Source organism: Lactuca virosa, chromosome 2 (assembly GCF_052849685.1).
Source record: "Lactuca virosa cultivar CGN04683 chromosome 2, Lactuca_virosa_CGN04683_v6, whole genome shotgun sequence".
Classification (NCBI taxonomy): domain Eukaryota; kingdom Viridiplantae; phylum Streptophyta; class Magnoliopsida; order Asterales; family Asteraceae; genus Lactuca; species Lactuca virosa.
In genome coordinates, this window is record NC_136427.1 from 181,874,291 (window position 1) to 181,899,825 (window position 25,535).

A 25,535-nucleotide genomic window follows, 5' to 3' on the forward strand; every position below is an offset into this window, starting at 1 on the left:
CTATCAATTATGGTGTAGCTAAATAAGTAGGGTATCGAACTCAGGGAACGGAAAATTAAAACTAAAAACTAGAATTAACTAAAAACAAGTAATAGAGAATAGGGGTTTCTCTAGTTTTGCAAAACTAGAAACTTAACTAAAACTTAACTACTCAACTAAAAGCTGAAAACACGTAAAAACAAACTAAATTCAATGATCAAAAAGGGTTTATGTTTAGGTTCAACTCATTTACTCCTATGGTTAATTTTTATGATAATATAATAGATTAATTGTTATTGGTTACTGACTCTGGTGATTAGATTCGCGTTCGCTATTACTAATCCTTAGAAAACATACCAATTCAAGCAATGGCCAGTTGATTAAACTAATAGTTTTCCTAGGTTAATTATTCGGGTTAAATAAGACTTGTAGTTAGCTAATTAAATTTGGTGATTCAATTAACCTCTTGTTGATGGTGTATCACACAAGCTCACACATTAATTTACTCATTCTCTAATTAATCCTAGTTTCATGTTCATTATTCCTAGGCATATAGTATTGTGTTCACATAAATTATATGAGATAAGCAAATAAGAGATGTTCATGCAGCTTAATCACTTATCAATTAACATAAAATAGTTATGGCTAATGCATAAGGGTCTTTAACAAGCTTAATTTAACAATATCACCAACTAACAATTAATCAAAAGAGTAAATTAAACCATAAGAGCAAAATTGTCTTCCCCAAACAGAAACTAACGAAATTAGTTCATGATTTCAGTGTATGAAAGCTTAAAAACGAATTCAATTAAACCTAACATAATTCTATTCAAAGGAAAAGTGGAAAATTAAACCTAAAGTGCCTTAATCTCTTAAGAATGAAGGATTAGGGTTCTTCAACGTTTTCCAAAGCTCCAAGGGCTTCCTTGATCGCCAAGTGTTTCCACCAAAAAATCCAGAGAGTCCTCAATTCGGGTTTGTGAAATCTATTTATAGTTTTCTCAAAACAGGGGCTACTCGTCGAGTCCCCCTTATGGAATCCGTATACGTCAAGGACTCCACGTGTTGCTTCACGAACCTTCGTGACTACTCGTCGAGTAGACGACCCTACTCACCGAGTAGCTTCAGAATTAAGCCTTTTTCTTCTTTCTTTCGTTCCCGAGCTTTCGTTCATATCTCCTGCTTCCTTTTGCTTCCGAGGTTCTTTTTTGGATTGAAAATATAATTTGAACAATATTAAGTATCTTTTGTCCATAATATGCAATTAATTAGCCAATAAATGATAAAAATCCAACATAAAAATATAGCTAAATATGCGAATATCATCTTTCATGATATGATCGAAAAGTTTATGGAGGTTTTTATGGATGACTTCTCGGTTTTTGGGTCCTCTTTTGAAGATTGCTTGTCCAACTTGGATCTAATGTTAGCAAGATGTGAGAAGACCAACCTTGTCCTTAATTGGGAGAAGTGTCATTTTATGGTGAAGGAAGAATTATGCTAGGACACAAGGTCTCAAGGATGGGGATAGAGGTGGATAGAGCATAGGTGGACACCATAGCCAAATTGCCACCTCCAACAAATGTCAAGGGGGTAAGAAGCTTTTTAGGCCATGTGGGGTTTTATAGGCGCTTTATTAAAGACTTTTCGAAGATCACAAGACCCTTGACTCAACTTCTTTTGAAGGACGCCCCATTCAACTTTTCTAAAGAATGTCTTGAAGCATTTAATTTGTTGAAGGAAAAGTTGACTACTTCACCTATTATGGTAGCTCCAAATTGGAGTCTTCCTTTTGAGCTAATGTGTGATGCTAGTGAGTTTGCGGTGGGAGCTGTTTTGGGACAAAGAATTGACAAGCATTTTCAGCCAATCTATTATGCGAGTAAGACCCTGAACCCAACACAAGAGAACTACACTACTACAGAAAAGGAGCTACTAGCAGTGGTTTTGCATTTGATAAATTTCGCTCATATTTGGTTTTGTCAAAAACCATAGTTTTTACCGACCATTCTCCCTTAAGTATCTTTTTGCTAAACAAGATGCTAAGCCAAGGTTGATCCGTTGGGTATTGCTACTACAAGAATTTGACATTGAAATACGAGATAAGAAGGGGATGGAAAACGTGGCTGCCGATCATCTATCGAGATTGTAAAACCCGCACTTGGAAGAGTTAGAAGAAAACAAGATTGGAGATGAATTTCCCGAAGTGTATTTATTGGTTATAGCAGGAGAGATTCCATGGTTTGCAGATATAGCTAACTATTTAGCTAGTGAATACATCCCAAAAGACTTGACCCGCCAACAAAAGAAGAAGTTCCTTTCAGAAATCAAGTATTACTTTTGGGATGAGCCATACCTCTTTCGTAGCTGTGCTGATGGTATGATAAGAAGATATGTATACGGGAAAGAAAGTTGGGAAATCTTGGAGCATTGTCATAGCGGGCCCACCGGAGGACATCATGGAGCGCAATATACGGCCAAGAAAGTTTTTGATTCGGGTTTTTATTTGCCTACTATCTTTAAAGATGCTACAAAATTTGTCAAAGAATGCGATTCATGCCAAAGGTCGGGAAACATTTCATCACGCAACGAGATGCCTCAAAATAGCATTCATTTTAAACACAGAAGAAGATTGCTAAAAACAAATCCTAAGCAAAATGAAAATAATAAAAAAACAAAAAAGAGAAGAAAAAGAAAGCAAACTCTAAACGCGGGTTGCCTCCCGGAAGCGCTTCTTTTTAAGGAGTCATTAGTTGGACTCCTTCCCGCTTACGTTGATGTAATCCCTTCCAGCAGCAGCCCTTCTTCAAGTTCTTTTTTTCTCAGAATTCCTTCTTCATATCTTTTCACCCTATGACCATTGACCTTGAAAGGACTTCCATCTCTTGATATTAGCTCAATAGCTCCATGTGGAAAAAATTTCTTTACTATCAATGGACCATCCCATCGTGTCTTAAGCTTGCCCGGAAATAGTTTGAGCCTTGAATTATAAAGTAACACCTTTTGTCCTTCATAAAAGTCCTTATTACCCTTGAGTCTTTTGTCATGCCAATTCTTGGTCTTTTCTTTGTAAATCAAGGAACTAGTGTATGCCTCATTCCGTAGTTCTTTAAGGGCATCATTTGCATCAATCGGTTGTTTCTAAGTTCAGCCAAATCAAAATTGCACATTTTTAAAGCCCAAAATGCCTTATGCTCAATCTCAACTGGCAAGTGGCAACTCTTCCCATAAACCAACCGATATGGTGTAGTACCAATAGGTGTTTTGAAAGTTGTTCTAAACGCCCATAGTGCATCATCAAGCTTATCCGACCACTCTTTTCTATTACTTCCAACCGATCTTTCTAATATTCTCTTCAACGCCCTATTTGTAACTTCAGTTTGCCCACCCGTTTAAGGATGATAGGATATCGAAAATCTATGGTGGACACCATATTTTTGCAACACCTTAGCTAATTGATCATTGGCGAAGTGGGTTCCTCGATCACTAATTAGAGCCCTTGGAACTCCAAATCTTGAAAATAATTTCTTGAGAAAACGTACCACTACTCGAGCATCATTCGTGGGTAATGCTTGTGCCTTTGGATACATAATCGACTGCTACCAAAATGTATTTATTTCCCTTTGACATTGGGAAAGGTCCCATCAAGTCAATTCCCCAAACATCAAATATTTCACAAACTTGAATGCTATTTTGGGGCATCTCGTTGCGTGATGAAATGTTTCCCGACCTTTGGCATGAATCGCATTCTTTGACAAATTTTGTAGCATCTTTAAAGATAGTAGGCCAATAGAAACCCGAATAAAAAACTTTCTTGGACGTATATTGCGCTCCATGATGTCCTCCGGTGGGCCCGCTATGACAATGCTCCAAGATTTCCCGACTTTCTTTCCCGTATACACATCTTCTTATCATACTATCAGCACAGCTACGAAAGAGGTATGGCTCATCCCAAAAGTAATACTTGATTTCTGAAAGGAACTTCTTCTTTTGTTGGCGGGTCAAGTCTTTTGGGATGCATTCACTAGCTAAATAGTTAGTTATATCTGCAAACCATGGAATCTCTCCTGCTATAACCAATAAATACTCTTCGGGAAATTCATCTCCAATCTTGTTTTCTTCTAACTCTTCCAAGTGCGGGTTTTCCAATCTCGATAAATGATCGGCAGCCATGTTTTCCATCCCCTTCTTATCTCGTATTTCAATGTCAAATTCTTGTAGTAGCAATACCCAACGAATCAACCTTGGCTTAGCATCTTGTTTAGCAAAAAGATACTTAAGGGCAGAATGGTCGGTAAAAACTATGGTTTTTGACAAAACCAAATATGAGCGAAATTTATCAAATGCAAAAACCACTGCTAGTAGCTCCTTTTCTGTAGTAGGGTAGTTCTCTTGTGTTGGGTTCAGGGTCTTACTTGCATAATAGATTGGCTGAAAATGCTTGTCAGTTCTTTGTCCCAAAACAGCTCCCATCGCAAAGTCACTAGCATCACACATTAGCTCAAAAGGAAGACTCCAATTTGGAGCTACCATAATAGGTGAAGTAGTCAACTTTTCCTTCAGCAAATTAAATGCTTCAAGACAATCTTTAGAAAAGTTGAATGGGGCGTCCTTCAAAAGAAGTTGAGTCACAGGTCTTGTGATCTTCGAAAAGTCTTTAATAAAGCGCCTATAAAACCCTGCATGGACTAAAAAGCTTCTTACCCCCTTGACATTTGTTGGAGGTGGCAATTTGGCTATAGTGTCCACCTTTGCTCTATCCACCTCTATCCCCATCCTTGAGACCTTGTGTCCTAGCACAATTCCTTCCTTCACCATAAAATGACACTTCTCCTAATTAAGGACAAGGTTGGTCTTCTCACATCTTGCTAACATTAGATCCAAGTTGGACAAGCAATCTTCAAAAGAGGACCCAAAAACCGAGAAGTCATCCATAAAAACCTCCATAAACTTTTCGATCATATCAGGAAAGATAGCGATCATGCACCTTTGGAAAGTAGCTGGTGCATTGCATAACCCAAAAGGCATGCGTCTATATGCGAATGTTCCACTTGGGCATGTAAAAGTTGTCTTCTCTTGGTCTTGTGGGTCGATTGGAATTTGAAAGTACCCCGAAACCCCATCGAGAAAACAATAATAAAGATGACCGGAAAGCCTCTCAAGCATTTGATCGATAAAAGGCAATGGAAAGTGATCCTTGCATGTGGCCTCATTTAGCTTCCTACAGTCGATGCAAACTCGCCACCCGGTTACCGTCCTTGTTGGAATTAATTCGTTGTTTTCATTAGCCACTACCGCCATACCTCCTTTCTTCGGAACCACTTGGACCGGACTCACCCATGGGCTATCGGAGATCGAATAAATGATTCCGGCATCTAGTAATTTCACCACCTCCTTTTTCACAACTTCTTGCATGTTCGGGTTGAGTCTTCTTTGGCGTTGTACTACAACTTTTGATCTATCTTCTAAGTTGATTTTATGGAAACAATAGGCCGGACTAATTCCCTTTATGTCGGTTATCTTCCATGCTATAGCACCTTGCCTCTTCTTTAGTACACCCACAAGGCTCTCCTTCTCATGTTTGGCCAAATCAGCAGCTATAATTACAGGTTTTTGCTGGCCATCTTCAAGAAATGCGTACTCCAAGTGATCTGGTAGTGCCTTGAGCTCAGTTTTTGTATCCTGAATGTTGAACACGTCGAGTCTAGTAAGGGGGCTCGTCGAGTCCGGTGTAAGTGTGTGATTGTGAACAGGAGTCAGAATGGAGTACATAACTATAAGAGTAGGTGGAGGAGGATGCCGTCCCTGAGCAATCAACGAGGAAGAAGAGAAGAGAGATTGAGGAAAGGATAACATTACCTTCGACGTTAAGTAATGATGAACGCAACATCAAATGCGAGGAATTAAGCTCCAATTGAGGTTTTTCGAACCCTAATCACACCTTAATCAATCAAACTTTGGGGAAATGATAATCGAAGCTTCAATTGGGAAAAATAGGGCTTCAAACTTTAGAGCACGATATTGAAGTGAACGAAGGAGAAAGTGGTGATGTTCGATGTGGTAGCAGCGCCAGGAAGAATCGCCGACGGAAGATGGAAAGCGAGGTAAGGATGGTGGCGGTGGTCGATGCAGACAAAGGAAAGCGAGGTGAGGTCTGTATAGCGTAAATACGTAATGGAGATGATAACCACATTTTGCATTTATTTTTTAGAATTTCATCCTCAACTAATCGTACTTAAGCTATTACCCCTTCATCTTTTAATCATTTCCGCTAAGAACCTTACTAGGATTTTTATTACTCCAAACCCCTTTATACCAAATTAAGAAATTACCCTAACATCAAATGGGTAAAAGTCACTACTATGAGAAGCTATGTAATGACACCATACTATCTAACACTGTATCATTAATGTGAAATTATCATAATGCTCTTTAATCGAACAAACTATCATCGTGGCCATTTACATAATATGAGTTTACAGTTCTCATTTTTGCTTTTAAATTTATAATGAAATTTGTTTGGTGATCATTATTATATGGTCCTAACTTTTTTGCAATTTTCAATCGTATATTCAATAACTATAATTGTAGTTACTATTTTTTTTTTCAACTTATAAATATATAAATAGCCAGTGACCACTATGTTTGGTCACTAATTCTTTAATTCAGTGACCATTAATTTTGGTCACCGGGTCTTCAATTCAGTGACCACTATTTTTGGTCATTAATTCTCCAATGCCACTATTTTTAATCATTAACCCTCCAATCCAGTGACCACTATTTTTTGTCACTAAGACTCCAATATAGTGACCACTATTTTTGGTCACTAATACTTGCAATGACATACATTTAAACTTTATTCTACATTTTAGTGATGGGTGAGTGACGACCATCCTGATTGTGGTCATTACATTTGTAGTATTACCAAAATTTAGTGACGACTAATATATGGTGACTAAATGATGTTATTAGTGACCAAATTTTAGGTTGTCACTAAAATAGACTTTTCTTGTAGTGGATATTTAATCATATATAACAAAAACATAAGAAATATGCGAGATAACATCAAGATATAAGATAATAGTATCTTGGATATCACTCAAGATGTTAACTGTTAGTCAAGATATTGAACATAGTAAAAATAAATGTAGAATATGTCACCCATACCAATAGTTATAAAAAAATTAACAAATTAGTTTCACTTAGATCGATTTTGTCATTTTGGGCTTTGATGATTGCATTTTTCTGTTCAACTCAATTTTCTCATGAACATCGTTACAACTAGGGATGAGTAAAGGTGGGTACCCTCCTTAATTATCAGGAACCGGAACCGACAATTCCTAAAATATTGGCACCAGGAACCGACAAGTAGCGGTTCCAATACCGGATAGCCGGTTCACTAAATTTGTTGAATTTTTAAAAACTTATAAAAGTATATCTATTATACACTTACAAGAAGTTATCGATAACGTCAATATATAATTCGCTACGTATTAAAAATCGGGATTAGAAAATATCATTAGCTTCAATAACATGACAAAAAATATGTGCATGTTTCTTAAAACCCTTAAAGGTTCAAAAAATTACTTAAAATCAAGAATTTTAAATGACACTATTCAAGATAACAAATAAAGTACTGTCACCACTGTTACCACCACCTCTTCTGCCATAGATTGTCATAATCATATATGATTACTCAATCTATGTACAGACATATATGTATAATTGTTTATGATTAGGCATATACGTATAAACATATATAAGCATATATGATTATACCTCTCTGCCATATAATCATTTATGATTATACATACGCCGCAGCTGCCGGTACGCTCGAGCAATAGAGTAGCGGTTCTGTAAAAATAAGAATTGGAACCGAAACCACTTAAGGTGGTTCGGATTCGAGAATCGGCGGTTCCAAGGCGTTTCCAGTTCCGGTTCCCCAACACCAATATACGTGAAATTAATATACCAGGTACCCGGCATACGGGATGGAACCGATTTTTAGACTTGGTTTTATAATAACTAGGAAAAGGTCCGTGCTTTGCACGGGTGAAAGTTTAGTGACAAAAATATAAAGAAGTAAAAATAAATTGCCAAAATTATAAAGATGAAAAGTTTATTGAAACTTTAATGGCAAAATTAGTAAAAATAAAGTACCAAAACTATAAAGAGGAAAAGTTTGTTGAAACTTTAGTGGCAAAATTATAACAAAATAAAAATAAAGTGGTAAAATTATAAAAGAATAAAGAAAAAGGGTTTTAAAGAAGTAAAAGTGAAAGTTTAGTGGTAAAAATATGAAGAAGTAAAAATAAAGTGGCAAAATTGTAAAAATGAAAAGTTTGTTGAAACTTTAGTGGCAAAATTAAGAAAAAGTAAAAATATAGTGTTAAAATTATAAACATGGAAGGTTTCGTGGCAAAAATATGAAGAAATAAAAATAAAGTGGCAAAATTATAAAAATGAAAAGTTTGTTGAAACTTTAATGGCAAAATTAAGAAAAAATAAAAATATAGTGTTAAAATTATAAACATGAAAAGTTTCTTGTTGAAACCTTCCATGCGCTTTAATATATATATATATATATATATATATATATATATATAATGAAATTAAAATCACTAATACTCGTCTCATTAACATTCTTATATACAAAATAATAATAATAATAATAATAATAATAATAATAAAATCGTTTTTTATACGTCGTAGACGTGTGTTTTGATGGAGTCAATTAATTGGACCAACTATGCAAAAGAAATTGAATTATAATTAGGACTAATCATGCCAAACAACCACGCACATGGACCATTCATTTATGTAATTTACCATGCATTATATATAGATAGCTCCATGCATGCCACCATTTATTCATAGATATATGCTCACATTTTTTGTATTAATCGTCGTTTCTCACTCGTTCAAAAAAAAAAGCATCCATTTAATCTCACGAAAATGAAGTTATTCCAAGCTTACCACTTACTCATCTTCCTTTTATTAAAAACAACATCAGCAAGTGATCTAAAATATACCAAGCCGGGTTGCCAAGTTATGTGCGGGGATGTGATAATCCCCTACCCTTTTGGGATTGGGGTAAATTGTTCTGTGTCTGAATGGTACAATGTTGATTGCAACCGGTCAACACCATATCTACCTGCACTCAACAACGTGCAGGTATTAGAAGTAAACTTACAATACCAAACGGTAACAGTTAATGTCTCAATGATTTCCGACTGCCATAATCGTATCCGTACTAGCAATCAAATATGTGAGTGTAAACCAGACTTGGTGTGAACCTGACATCAGTAGCTACGCCTCTATCTATGTTGACAATAAGAACTCAAATGGCAACTTCGTATGTTCACATAATGAACACAATAAATGGTAGCAGTAGTAATTGTAGGCTTGTTTAAGTATAAATAGAGGCTATAACCTCAGTTGTAAGACACCACAAAACAGAGAGTGTAGTGTGTAATACTTAGAGTGAGTATTAGAGGGTTGTTTCTTTTTCTTGTAATATTGAGCGTGTAAGCTCTTCTCTTTTGTTCTAGTTCTGAATAAAAGTGTGTTTCAACCCCAACAAGTGGTATCAGAGCTTGGTTAAGCTCCGGGGGAAGCATTCTCTGTTTTTTGGTCGAAATTTTTTTGTCTCAAAAACAATTTCGGAGTACACCGTTGGAAAGGTCTCGTTCTGAGGATTCCGAAAATATATTTTTTTTTGAATTTTTTGACCACCGGAAGACCTCCAAATCACCAGTCAAAGTTGGTCAAATCTGCCGGAAAAGTCGCCGGAAAAACCAGGGTTCGCCAGAGAAGACGGTACTGTAGCAGCACTGTAGCAGTGACATCAGCAGTGACGTCAGCAGCTGACCAAAGTTCTGGAAATTGCAGTTTAGCCCCTGTTCTTCCGGAAAGTGCAATTTTAGCCCCTGTTTTTCAGAAAAATTGCAATTTTGGTCCCGTTTTCAGAAAAATTTGAATTTAGCCCCTGTTTTACTTCTGTAAAAGTTCTGTTTGCCCCCTGAACTTCTGATAAGTTCATATTGGTCCCCGTACTTCAAAAAAAAAAAAAAAAAAAAAAAAAGAAAAAAAATATATTCTTACTCGTGTATGCCCAAGTATATGCCAAGAATGACTACACCAACCTCGTCATCTTCTCAAGCCGGAGTTGAAAGTTTTCAAAGGACCGGGAAAGGCGGTAGCGTTACGTTACACTATCCAAAGCTCACGAAGATGAACTACGCGGTGTGGGCCATAAAAATGCGAGTGAATTTACAAGCACAAGGAGTATGGGATGTAATTAAAAATGCAGAAACGGACGAACGTAAAGATCGGATGGCTCTTGCGGCTATTAATCAAGCAATTCCAGAGGACGTACTTCTGATGTTAGCTGAGAAGGACACAGCTAAAGAAGCATGGGAAATGCTCAAGATGATGCACATGGGAGCCGATCGGGTCAAGGAGGCTAAAGCTCAAACCTTGAGAAGTGACTTCGAGGTGATCCGGATGAAAGACAGTGAATCGGTAGATGATTTTTCCATGAGATTGAATACTATCGTAACCGGTATTCGATCTCTTGGTGAAAAGATTGAAGAATTACGGTTGTGAAGAAGTTTTTGCGAGCCGTACCGATACGATTTATACAAATCGTAACATCGATCGAGCAATTCGGAGATTTGAAGAATATGACGGTGGAAGAAGTTGTGGGTCGTCTTAAGACCCATGAAGAGAGACTTCGAAGCTATGGAGAAAAAGAAGAAGGACCTTCTCTATTGCTTACACATGCCGAGTGGGCATCTCGTTCGAAGCAAATTGGCAAGAGAAACTCGTCAAACACTTCAAGAGGACGAGGAGGACATGGTAACCGAGGCCGGGGACGAGGCCGAGGTCGTGGACGTGGCCAAGGAGGTGGTCGCGAGTACAATACAAATCGGAATGACCATAATCCTTCTCAAAAGGATAAAAGTAAAATCAAATGCTTTACTTGTGAACAATTTGGTCATTATGCTTCGGAGTGTCCAAACAAGAATCGAGGTGAGGAGGCAAACCTCACTCAAGCCAACGAAGAAGAGCCTATTTTAATGATGGCAACCTCACAAGAATATGCACACAAAAAAGTGTCTCTAAGAGAGAAGATTTGTGTTAATCTTCTTGCATCGGGAGAAAGTCGAGTCGAGTCTGAGGTATGGTATCTCGACAATGGTGCTAGCAATCACATGACTGGAGACCGCTCAAAGTTTCGGGAACTAGATGAGCACGTTACGGGCCATGTGAAATTTGGGGATGGTTCGACCGTCGCTATTTTGGGAAAAGGGTCGATTTTATTCGATAGCAAAAATGGCTACCAAAGACTCCTTAATGAGGTATATTTCATTCCAAGTCTAAAAAACAATATTATTAGTCTTGGACAAATGACGGAGGAAGGGAGTCGGGTCATAATGGATGGGTCGGATCTGACATTGTTTGACAGAAACAAAACTCTACTTTTGAGAGTTAAACGATCCCCAAACCGGTTATATAAAACTGCTTTAAGGATCGGTAGACCGACTTGTCTTTTAGCAACAAAAGACGAACCAGCTTGGATATGGCATTCTAGACTTGGTCATGTTAACTTTCTCGCCTTAAAGAAGTTGTCCGAAAAGAATATGGCAATCGGAGTCCCAAAGATTGAGCACCCAAACCAAGTATGTGAAGGGTGCGTTCTTTCCAAACAAACCCGAATTCCTTTCCCGGATCATGCAGTTTTTCGAGCTCAAAAACCTCTACAACTTGTTCATGCGGACTTATGTGGTCCGATCACACTTACGTCTGTTGGAGGGAGTAAATATTTTCTCCTTTTAGTAGACGATTTTAGCCGGTGGATGTGGGTTTACATGCTATCGGAGAAGTCTCAAGCCTTGAGCGCTTTCAAACGGTTCAAGTTGATGGTTGAAAAGAATTCGGGTTATCAAATAAAGACACTTCGAACGGACCGAGGGGGAGAGTTCACTTCAAAAGAATTCTCATTATTTTGTGAAGAAAATGGTATTCAAAGGCATCTTACGACACCATATTCGCCTCAACAGAATGGAGTTGTAGAAAGGCAAAATCGGACCGTTATGGACATGGCAAGAAGTCTGCTCAAAGGTAGAAATGTTACGGGAGAGTTTTAGGGAGAAGCAGTTAGACATGCAGTTTATCTTCTCAACCGCCTACCAACAAAAGTACTTCCCGACAAGACGCCTTATGAAACATGGTTTGGCAAAAAGCCCAACCTTGAACATCTAAAAGTTTTTGGTTGTGTTGCTTTTGCTAAACTTATAGGTGGTCACTTGAAGAAGCTTGATGATCGAAGTAAGAAGATGGTGTATTTAGGTGTGGAAGATGGAACTAAAGGCAACCGTTTGTTTGATCCGCAAGACCGAAAGTTGCGAGTTAGTCGCGATGTTGTTTTTGACGAAAAAGAAGAATGGAATTGGTACAAAAACAAAGAAGAAGAGATGGCGACTCCTAAGACCTTTACCATAATTGAACCACAACCCCAATTACACCTCGAAACACCTCAAAATGACCCCGAAATCAATCCGGAACAACCAAACAGCCCAGGAATCGATGTTATCCAAGTTGGACAACCATATGCTGAATTTGACGAGCCTGAACCAGCTCCACATACTCCTGTCTCAGCCCCGTTTTCTTCAACCTCGCCCCATATGGAAAGCCCTTCTAGTGAGATTGGGCCAAGGGGATTGCGTCCGTTAACCGATATTTATTCTGAAACCGAAAATGTGTTCCTTGAACCCGAAGAATTGTTGATGATTGCAGCAGATCAACCCTTGAATTTTAAAGAGGCGGTAACCTCTAAGGCATGGCAGGAGGCTATGCAAACAGAGTTGGATGCAACCGAGAAGAACAAGACATGGCAACTTACCGATTTGCCACCCGGACACAAAGCAATCGGTTTGAAATGGGTGTTTAAAGTGAAGAAAGACAACTTGGGAAAAGTGGTGAAGCATAAAGCTCGACTTGTAGCAAAAGGATTTGTACAAAAGGAAGGAGTCGACTTTGATGAAGTTTTTGCACCGGTAGCACGACTTGACACCGTAAGGCTCATTCTTGCCTTAGCAGCTCAACATGGGTGGGTTGTCCACCATCTCGATGTCAAATCGGCTTTTCTCAATGGAGATCTCAAAGAGGAGGTTTATGTCACCCAACCAGAAGGTTATGTTGATAGCAAGAGCACAAGTGGAATGATTTTCTATCTGGGAAGGAATGCGATAACTTGGCAATCCCAAAAGCAAAAGACTGTTGCTTTGTCCACGTGTGAAGCCGAGTTCATGGCAGCTACAACAGCAGCATGTCAAGCCATTTGGCTTGCTAATCTCGTGAAGGAGCTCACGGGACATCATATTATGCCTATCACCTTATATGTCGATAACAAGTCAGCAATCGCATTGATGAAAAATCCTGTGTTTCATGGTCGAAGCAAACACATTGACATTCGTTATCACTTCATACGAGAATGTGTTGAACGTGGGCAAATTATAGTGGAATATGTCAACTCGAAGGATCAACGGGCGGACATCTTTACAAAGGCTTTAGCATACGTGAAACATAGTGAAATGCGAAACATGATCGGCGTGACGAATCTCTAGCCAAGTTCGGTTTAAGGGGGAGAATGTGAGTGTAAACCAGACTTGGTGTGAACCTGACATCAGTAGCTGCGCCTCTATCTATGTTGACAATAAGAACTCAAATGGCAACTTCGTATGTTCACATAATGAACACAATAAATGGTAGCAGTAGTAATTGTAGGCTTGTTTAAGTATAAATAGAGGCTCTAACCTCAGTTGTAAGACACCACAAAACAGAGAGTATAGTGTGTAATACTTAGAGTGAGTATTAGAGGGTTGTTTCTTTTCTTGTAATATTGAGCGTGTAAGCTCTTCTCTTTTGTTCTAGTTCTGAATAAAAGTGTGTTTCAACCCCAACAAAATATTGGGCATTGAACTTGGTGAAAGCAGCCCATTTCTTTTTTCCAGATTACACAACCTTTTAGTTGTAGAGGGTTGTGGTAATGCGGTCATCTTGGAACAAGGGACTGCAGTCACCGGTTGCTCAACAACTTGTCGCAATGAGAGTGTTGGCGTGAAAGACAAGTGCCTTGGCATTACTTGTTGCCAAACAAGACTTCCTTATTATCTTAAGAGTTACAGCATGGATCTCACCGGCTTGGAAAGACAGGGTGGGGATGAAGCTTGTTGGTCTGCCTACTTGGTGGACAAGAAGTCATATGATGAGGGAAGGTTTTCTGGCAAATCTGTTGCCGGGGACAACACTTACATCCCCATATCACTGCTGTGGACTTTGTCAGAGCGTGAGTCCAGTCAAATAGAGTGTTGTTTTTCGGGGTTTAATATTTTCAAAGCTGATACGGGTAATGGTGGTTCAATCAGGTCGTGGAAATGCGTTTTTCCAATGAGCAATAAAGGAAATCCTTATTTAGTTGATGGATGCTACGGTATGTAATTTTGTATTTGGTATTTAATTTTTTGTTTTACTTTTCTAGGGTGAACATTTTTTAACAAGGGACATTTTCTTATATGACGTGCTTTCAGATGATGAAAAATGTGCAAGGTGTGCAGAGGACGGAGGTGCGTGTGAATACTATGATGTATATGATGATTATGACAGGATTAGCGAATACGAGTTCGTTTGTTCTCACGTCATGAAGGGTAATCGAAGACATTCTAAACCCACGTTATCCATTGGTGCTATTCTAGGTAATGGTTTATCATCCATATACAGATTATATTCGAGAGGAGCTGATGAAGTTTGTATTAGGATTATTATCTACTTTTCATAATCTTTAAAAAAAATTAATAAAACGGATATTTTGAAAATTATTTTCCAAACTATTAGTTAGATGTCGATTTCTCATTTCTCAACCACTATTTTGGTTTTTGGATCACTAAAATTGATATTTGTCCAAGTATGATCTCTTATTCAAGTATAATTACAAAAGATCTAGTTTGTATGATAGAATGAAATAATACATGAATGTAATGAAGAAACGTACATAATTGAACGAAATGAATCATTATATTTAATTATCATCGTTTATTTGGTTTGAAAGAAAGGAATGGACAATTCCAAACATGTTATTAATAAATATAAATAAAAATATTGTTATTTTGTAAGATAATTAACTTTATTTAAACAAAAGTAAACCATTATAAATTGAATATCGATATCATATATCAGATATTCTTTTTTCTTGCGATTGATGGTTATTTAGATTGTTTAAAAATAGATTAGATTTGATTTTAAAATAAATAAATAAATTAAACATAAACATATTTCATTTGGTACAAAATTGAAAATTCATGTTTTATGTTCAAATAGATAAAAAAATTGATGTCGTGTTGTCCTTAATTCAGGTATTAGCATAAGCATCGGTGTAGTTTTTCTTCTGGCGATCAGCTATGCCTCGTACAAGGTGATCAACGAAGCAATAGCCAGGAGACGCAGAATGAGATATATTAAACGGAATGGGGGCCGACTACTAGAACAACAAGAAAAATCCGACCCATCCTTAGTTGGCAAAACTATGCTTTTCTCTTTACATGAATTAGAGAAAGCCACTGACCGCTTCAGTGAGAAGAGAATTCTTGGTGTGGGAGGCCAAGGTACAGTTTACAAAGGGATGCTACTTGATGGAAGAACCGTAGCTGTTAAGAAATCAGAAAGAGTTGTTGAAAGCCAACAAGAAAAATTAATCAATAAACAATTTATCAATGAGGTGGTGATTTTATCCCAAGTCATTCATCGGAATGTGGTCAAGCTATTGGGATGCTGCCTAGAGACCAAGGTTCCTTTACTTGTTTCGGAATTCGTTTCAAATGGAACCTTATACGACCGCATTCACAAAGAAGCCAATGAATTTCCACTTTCATTGAAAATGAGAATACAAATCGCTACTGAGGTTGCAAGAGCACTTGCGCACTTGCATTCAGGAACTTCCATCCCGATATACCACATAGACGTTAAAACCAGCAATATACTTTTAGATGATAATAACATGGCCAAAATTTCTGACTTTGGAACCTCAAGGAATATATCACCGGATAAGACTCGTTTGACTACTATGGTCATTGGTACCGTTGGCTACCTTGACCCAGAGTACTTGCAGACTGAGCACTTTAATGAAAAGTGTGATGTATACAGCTTCGGAGTTGTTTTGGTTGAACTCTTAACCGGGGAAAAACCAATGTTCCAAACTACATCCGGTCAAAAAACACAGTTGGCTGCGCACTTCATTTCAACTATGGAAGAAGGATGTGTGATCTCGATTTTTGATAAAATGGTCATTAACGAGGGTACTACGGATGAACTATTGGCACTAGCTAACCTTGCTATGCGATGCTTGTGTATAAAGGGGAAAGATAGGGCCACAATGATGGAAGTTGAACAAGAATGAGAATCCATAAGGACATCACACTTTCCATCTACGGTTCAACCTAATATAGATCACGTGATGGGCAAGGGCAAGCAGATATTAACGATGCCAACTACTGCTGAATCATCATCAACACCATTCAAGAGTTTTAATGAACCCAGTACTAGTCAATGATCGATACCAAAAGATTTATCGTTAGTCATATTTAATCCTTTTATATTTTCATATGGTTTAATGTATGGAATAATAAATTAATCGAAGTTAGCAAATTCAATACATTTTTTTTGCCTTCTTCAATGGTGCTGTACACCTTCTTTATTTTATCGTATCCTATGAACACAATCTCGGGTATAACAAAAATTTTATTCTGATAATTGTGTAACGGATTCAATATCGTGAAATATGGAAAGATAATCACTCATAATAATAGGAGATTATTAAGGTTGGACTGTGAATGCATAGTATGAGTTACCAGTATAGTACCATTGAAATATATTTTAAATGGACGGAAAATAGATTATTATTTAAGGGAAATTGAATTAATTTTGATTGGTCATAAATTGTCCTTGCATTCATTATATATGAGAGCTGATATTTGCACATGATATTTTAACGGAAGAAATTAATTTATGACTAAATTACCCCTATTTACTTAAGAGAGAGAATCCCAATCTTTGTTTAGAAAAAACTCACATCAGTTTCATTCGAAACAATCCAGATAATCCCAACTTATTTTTTTTCCTCAAATCATTTTTCATCACCCAATACGATTAGAATTAATGTTTCTCTTGTGATTCTCATGCTTTTATCATCTTGGAATCACCCACCATAATTATTTTTTTAATGGCCAATATTATATATAAATAAGCAACAACATGATATGGGAATTTATACAGTACATTAACTAAAACGAAAGCTAAGGGCAGAAAAAAAACCGCATGTTTGAAATGTATGATGGGGTGGATGAACTGATGCAAAATTGAAGAGTGGAAATATCCACCAACCAATCGATAGAAAGATAACAGTAATAAGGGTTGAATTATTTATTTATTTTTTGAAACGACAATATGTATAAAAACTAAAAACCAGCACAAAGTTGGAAGAAAGTACAAATGAACCATAAACAAAATATAAACTAGAAGTAATTATAAAGTGTCAGCTAGAATACGGGATCCTAACTCTTAAGGCACCAGACTAATGGGAACACCATATTTGCAAAACATGATGTTTCTAAACATCAAAGCATTGAGGGCACACCATGTTAAAGCTAAAGCTTGATGCGTCTCTATTGTCCTGCTTAAGGTATCGTGTTTTTTTTGGTCTAAAATATTATGACAGAATCCCGTCAAAAACAGCCGAATCTGTTGACACTTGTTGATTACGTGCTCACATGCATCAGAGGTCAAGGTGAAATTGTTTCCGTTGATTACTCTTAGTCATTGGATACAGTGCAATTTGGAGCATATGGAAGACCAGAAACAACTTGATTCTCAACTGGAAAAGATCTTCCCCTGCATTCAAATTTGATAATGTTGTATCTTTGGTCTTTTTATGGCTTAAACATAAGGGGAAAATGGAGAAATTAGATGCATAGTTGTGTATCTCTCTTTTCCATTGATGTAAAGACTTGATGTTTATTTTGCCTTCCTAATGGCTTATAAAATTCTTGCCAGTTCAAAAAAAAAAAAGCTAGTAGGCACAACGATGAACTTTGACAAAATCCTTGTGTGAAGAATTCACCAATGAAACCACTTCGAAATTAGAGACTTATAACTTTGTGTTGGGATGCAACGAACTCATTTAAAACAACTCATTTGGCTGAAAAGAAGTTGTATAGATTTATGGCCAGGGAAACAGATATCAATGTTAAGACAACATCACAAAATAACATTATAGTTTATCTATTTCATGAGCATTGTCCTTTCGTATTAGCGAAGACAAGACAATACCAAACCAGCAGAAAATCACGAAGAACAAATGCTTGGAGACTAAATGGTTGAGCAACTCCAAAATGACAATAACAAAAGACAGTCGGGTGATCATGTGTTTTTTCTTACATTCACCTCCGTTTGAATCAACATGACCAAAACAGTTATACCCTTATTTACTTGAGAGAGAATCCCAATCTTTTTTGACACTCATTAAATGAAGGGTATATTGGTCATTATATTAATATTTCAGTGGAAATAGTAAAAATTACTGTGGAAAAATCATCGCCCATTATATATAGTGTTCTTAAAAAAACCTATCTCTCTCTCTATATATATATATATATAGACACACACAGAGAGAGAATCAATTGAAAACCCTAAAAGGATTGAAAACACGAGAATAATTCTTGACCAATCAACATATAAAATTTAGGCATTATGTTTGATTGTTACCTAAAAACAAATTTAATGATTTTTTTATTATAACAGGAGATATTCCATTTTTTTTTCTAACTAATCCTTTAATATTGATTCATACGATTTCTCTCAGAATGATTAAAAACATATTTAAGTATATTATTTAGTAGTTTTGATATTTTACTCATTGAAAAATCATGTTCTGGTATATCCATTAATAAATTAAAACATATGTGTAAATAATTTTTAAATATTTTATTTAATCATATTATGTTTATCATGAATGATTATAAGTAACAATAAATGTTAGAAATGTTAAAACACAATGTATAGACCAATACACTTATAATTATAAATGAATAAAACCCAATATATAGATTACACATTGAATACATTTGGAATCCTACAAGAATATAACACAATAAAAAACAATGTAATAAAAAAAAAGATAATAATAACATGATAAAAATACAAAAAAAAATAAAAAAATAAAAAAAAAATACATTTGTAATCATAAACCAATAAACATCTATATAGGTGAATTAAAATTATGATTCATCTTCAGCTATATTTATCAATATCGATTTTGAAGAATATTTTTTGAACTTAGGTTAAACAGTGTGAATATGTATTCCGTAGACATTCACTTTTCCTTTTTGCTGGTCTTAGACATTAAAAAATCAAATTACATGAATTCGATGGTCATGTACAAAAAGTAAAAAGAATGTTATATTCATTATGACTTTCATTAATTATTCTACTACCAAAGTAAGTCGCAAGTTATTTACAAATGATGACATTTTCAATCTTTATTAATGATTTTACAAATACATTGTGACAACCCGTTATTTTTTCTTCTTTGTAAAAGTCAACAAAAGTCAACTCTCGTCAAACTTTATGAATTATTTAATTTAATAAAGTTAAATTTATATATTTGATACACTTAAACACTTGGTAAAAGTGTTGTAGAATTTAAGAAGTAGGAACATCAAAATTCCGAGGATCTTCGCAACCGCAAACCCTCGCTTCTTCTTCTTCTTTCTTTTCTTTGGACCGCAAACCGAAGAGGGCCGCAAACTGTTTGCAGCCGCAAACGGTTCACAACCGAGAACCACTCCTCGAACCGCAAACCCTCGGATCTTATCTCCTCAGGAAGTGTTTTCGGCCGCAAACTCGCATGTATATATACGAGAAGTCCGGATTTTTCTCTCATTCTTACACTTCTAGCCAAAAACTCACACTTCTCTCTCAAAAACATCAACCGAAAACTCTCATTATCTCTCAACTATCATCCAAATTCCTTCGAATCTCCTTTGGATCTTGCCAAGAACACCGAGTGTTCTTCGTTTCTACAAGAAAGAATCTTCCAATCTTCATATCTTTGGGCCATAAACCCTTGAATCTTCTTGGTTTCACCAAGAACAACAAGAACACACACTTAAAGGTGGCTGCAAACTCTCTCTTTTGGCCGTTAACTCTAAACAGCCTCACAATTTGCTTCTAACACCCCTATTTGTAAGTGAGTCTTACATATTAGGTTGTTTCCTTAACATATTTGCCAAATATGTTCACTAATTGTATACATGTATATTACATAAAATGCTAATTAGGACTCGGTTTTGCTACGGGATTTCACTCGTGGAAATAACATCCTATATCGAACCTTCAAACGAATCACTCACAAAAGGTGAGTTCATACCCTTGCATTTTCACTATTTTTACAGTTTTAAGGGAGGGAATACAAGTCTAACACAAGGAAATTGTGTTACAAACAAAGGATTCCTAAATATTTCAATAATGACATCAAGTCACCAAAACCCTTTCAAATGTTATTAACTCTTTTAAATACATTAAATCCTCTTTTCAAACTTATATTGCCAAAAATCATATTTATCTATATATATATATATATATATATATATATATATATATATATATATATATATATATATATATATATATATATATATATATATATATATATATATATAAATAAGATTTCAAGGGCTTAGGACTAATAACTCGCCTTATTTCCTTTTCCTTGTTTGGATGTGGGCTTAGGGTATAGTTATTTGTCTGAATGTCAATTAAATTTTAGTTATATATATATATATATATATATATATATATATATATATATATATATATATATATATATTATATATGTATATAAATATAAAAGTTGTTTCATTCAGTTTCAACACCCTTTGTAACATGTCGAGCATATAAATTATAATAGGTATAATGAACAGTTTATACTAATACAGAACGTGCATATAAATTATAATAGGTATAATTTATGATTCAAGAACACTATTTTACTAAGTCAAGTATTCAAGGTTACACTATTTTGCTAAGACAAGATTTGATTGAAAACTAAACACGTGTGTATAACTTACATTACATTTCAAGGGTACAAATCAAGGAACATACTTTCAGTCGTTTATTTTAGAATGACTGTGTTTTTCATTATTATACAAGTAATCGTCAATATGGTTTTTGAGAGACATTTGTTAATTGGCTTATTTATTAATTTGAGTAAGCAACACTATTAAAGTCCTGATGATTATAACCAGAATCCATGAACGGGAACGAGACAAATGTGTATAGATCTATATGGGATTGACAATCGCGCACTCAGAATGTTAGCTACAGTCAGGCAGGCACGCCTATGAGTGACAATTGTTATCAACAGTTCTGACGCCTACAAAGCGTCGTATCAGGCCATCCAATCATTAGTATGGTTCTAATAACTCACAAAAAGATATTAAACAATACGATTAGTATATAATTACTTAAATATTAGTACAATTGCAAAGTACTGGTTTTACAAGAATACAGTTTACAATAACAGCTGGTGGAGCCAGGCACACTCACATTTACAAGTATTACAAAGGAATACAAATACATAACACTAGTTTACAAAACAGAGAAACATACAATACATAAAACATGCTTTTTATAGTCTTATTGTGAACTAAAACTATGTTACACTACTTTATAAGTACAACAATACTTACACATAACGGTTTTATGGGATTAAAACTACTTTTCAGTTACATCAGAAAATATAGGATTTTCTGGAACAGTAAACATACTCAAGGAACAGAAAACAAGCTTTCAAACATAAATACTTATGCACTCACTCAACTTTTATGTTGATACTCTCTTTTTCAAAATACTTGTATCTTAGGGAACCAGTAGACAAGTACATCCCCGAGCTTTTGAGAAGACGGAGCAGTTTTGAGTTGCATCTAGCAGATTTTACTATATTTTTGGTGTCAATATACATTGGTTGAACACATATGTAAAAACTTATACTAATTAATGCAATGGTTATTGTACTTTGATTACTATGATGCATGTGTTGTGATACTTAACATCAATTCATCCACCCCCGGACGTTTCCATCGTCAGGTTTGGGGGGGGGGTGACAAATTCGTATCAGAGTATTGTTTATAGTGAACTAAGTATATCAATTCATAAAAGATATACAAACTATAAATACATTGGGGATAAAGAGCTCTGACTACAAGTATACTTTTAAAATTTAAGTATTTTTACAAGAAGTATACTAACACTTATACATACAAGAACAGTATCACAGTCATAACAATACACAAGTATTTGGATGTTGGACACTACAGTCAAACCTGGATAGTTATGTAATCATACCTGGGATCAATATAGCCTGATCAACTATATTTCTTTGAGATACGACTAACATGTGCTTGGTAGTGATGGTAGTGTTGCTGCAAGTTTGAAACTTACCAACAACATATACAGAAGAAATTCTAGAACATAACATAAAGTTAAAATAGTATAGGAGTATTTTAGGCACTATATACTAAGAACAAACTATGTGAAAACAAAGGACTTTTGCTGGTAGGTCTATAAGTACTAAGTGCATACATAACATTTATATATGATTAAGGTTTTATAGACTTAGAACGGGTGGTCTAGCTATACTTCCTTTTCCTTGTTTAGATGTGGATATAGAGTAGGATTATTTCTTCGAAGGTCTATTTGACCCAAGTTATATATAACTAGTATACACTATGTGCTTATAGAAGGATCCATTAGGAGTCATACCATACATAATACATTAACTATTAACTTAAGTTTCTTATATGGAAACTTGAATATGTTTACTTGCTTTTATTAAATTTATTAGATATTTCTTATATCCCAATTCTCGCATAGATATCAATGGCTGGATTCCATCTACCCGGAGACCCGTACTTTCCCAATCAAGGGAAAGGAGGATGGATCGATGCAGAGCCCGAAGATGATCTTGTAGTTCCCATAAAAGAGGACTTGAATAAGATTTCCCAAAAGATGCTGATTCAGAATCAGAAGCCTATAACCCACCTCAAGTTGCCCAGAATCCCAATCCTCGTCAGAATTTCCAAGGCCCGACGCCTCTGTGGGCAGTGAACTTAGATAGGTGGAGTGATGAGCAGGGTCGGAACCATCCTTACCAGGGAGACCGAAGCATCTATAATCTTGAGGCAGGAGGCTCAGTAGATAGAGCCCTCCCAGTGTTAGTTCGTCGTGTTGCGCGTAACGATGAATAGGGAAGAGCTGCCATCAACCTAGTCATGCAGGTTGATGCTGCTACTAGAGTTAACACAGTTCGCCTTCGCAACCTAGAAGACAACCTTGAAGCAACAAGTAATCTTACAAATTTCTTGTAGATGGAACTGGCGGCATCCCAAGTCGAAGTTAGAGAACTGCGAGAACGATAAGCGACACAAGAAAGGTGTATGTTTGAAATAGAACGCCAGTTGGCCAAATTTAGGGTCGAATATAGTAGGAAGTAGAACAACACTCCTCGCGAGTAGATTATGATCTACTCACTTTTTTGAATATAGTTTAAGTCTACGGATATGTCTTAGCGTTAAAAATATTTCATGTTTTATAGTTTGACCGCGAAAATTTAATTTTTCGGTAGGTCGGTATGATGTCGATGTTTTCTCAGTACCTTGGTATATTGTAGACCTGCTTCTGGGTCATGTTTTTAGAACTCTAAGTATTTAATATACCAATAAAATCGACATGCATTTTCATCTCTTTTGAAAAATAACCACTCAACTTCATATCATCCTTTTTACAAGTTGATGCTTGTAGTAGACTTCTATTATCAATTCCTTACAACATACATGTTGAGCTAAGTGTTTTAGTTCAGAGATATCAAATTCATATTTACTCTTCATATCTTACTATCTTTTCATCTTTTAATTGTTTTAGTAAAAGATGTCTCCACAGAGAAACCCAAGGCGTAATAATGTTAATGCTGCGCCAACACCACCTCCCCAATTTGATGCTGCTATGTTTCAGGTAGCGGTCACTGCAGTTGTGGCAGCTGCCATATCGCAAATAAATACCACTGGTGCTAGTGGGTTAGGGAGTGGTGTGCATCCCTCCAATCAGGGTGAAAGCCAAGGACACCCACGAGAGTGTTCTTACAAGGACTTTACAAACGGCAAACCTAGGACCTTTAATGGGACTGGGGGAGTCATGGCTTTAAGCCAATGGATTGAGAAAACAGAATCAGTTTTCGACATCTGCTCATGCCCTGAAGGTAGCAAAGTTAAATTTGTTGGATTAATGTCTAAGTCCATAACTATTTTGGTATGTACTTGACCCGATGGTGCATGGTCCTTTTGGGTTGCCTTCACCAAAGCAACTTGATAGGATGAATTATGGAGAGAGAGGATTAATTATGATTTATTAATATATTATATTAATAATATATTAAAGGATAAATCATGTTGTTTAATTAATATTAGTCAATAATTAATTAAGAATTAATTTTGTGGTTAAAAGAGATTAATTAAACTTAAGGGACTAGAACTGTCAATTGTGTGATAGTTGAATATTGGGCTATTGGACTCCTTATTAGAGGAGTGGACGAATTCTATGGGGAAACCCATTAGAAATCGTCCAAGGCCTCTAAAGGAGGAGTCCATGGGTTGCTTAGGGCCTAAGCAGTCAAATTAGGGTTTCCTTGTTAGATAACCCTAATAGCCTCACTATTTAAGCACCCCTATGGCACCAAAAACGGGGCTTACTGATTCCTTAGGCTTTCTAGACGTTTTTGAGTGCCTCTCCTCTTCTCCTTCTTCATCCTCTTGCTCTTGGTGTTTGTGAGCCATTATTGGAGTGACATTTGTGACTCTAAGCTTTTAGAAGCCTATTACTAGAAGGAATAGATTGTTATTGCTACATAACAATCAAAGGTAAGATCTAAACCCTATTCTTATGTTTATATTGATTATCACATGCTAGATCTAGGGTTTATGGCTTTGGATGATTATTGCATGTTCATTAGACAAACTAGATCCAAAGCTTTAGGGTTTGCATGTACACCATAAGAATGTTGTAGTGCTCATAACCCATCAGTGGTATAAGAGCCTAGGGTTGTTTGTTAATGAATTTGATGCTTAATTGATCGAAAATTGCTTAAAAATCGAATTTTTGAGGTTCTGACTGCTTGACTCGCCAAGTCGACTGTACTCGACGAGTCCAGGCCTAGACTCGACGAGTCAAAGGGTCTGGCAGCGTTTTTTGCGATTTTCTTGCTGTTTTGGCTTGGGATACTTACCATAAACGTTTTTAATTAGTAAAATCCGATTTTTATTGATTTTGAGTGAAGATCCTTGCCGAAATAGTAGATAATTTCCAATTAATCAAATATTTGTTGCTTTATAAGATAATGTTTAATTATTTTAGTTATTTGGTGAATTATCTTGCAAGTAATTGGACTAGGT

At 36.0% G+C, this 25,535-nt stretch overlaps 1 pseudogene; it reads left to right on the plus strand.

Annotated features, from left to right (window-relative positions):
- The first annotated feature begins 8,934 nt into the window (after window positions 1-8,934).
- Window positions 8,935-16,588, plus strand: LOC145158009 (wall-associated receptor kinase-like 2; annotated as a pseudogene).
- The last annotated feature ends 8,947 nt before the right edge of the window (window positions 16,589-25,535 follow it).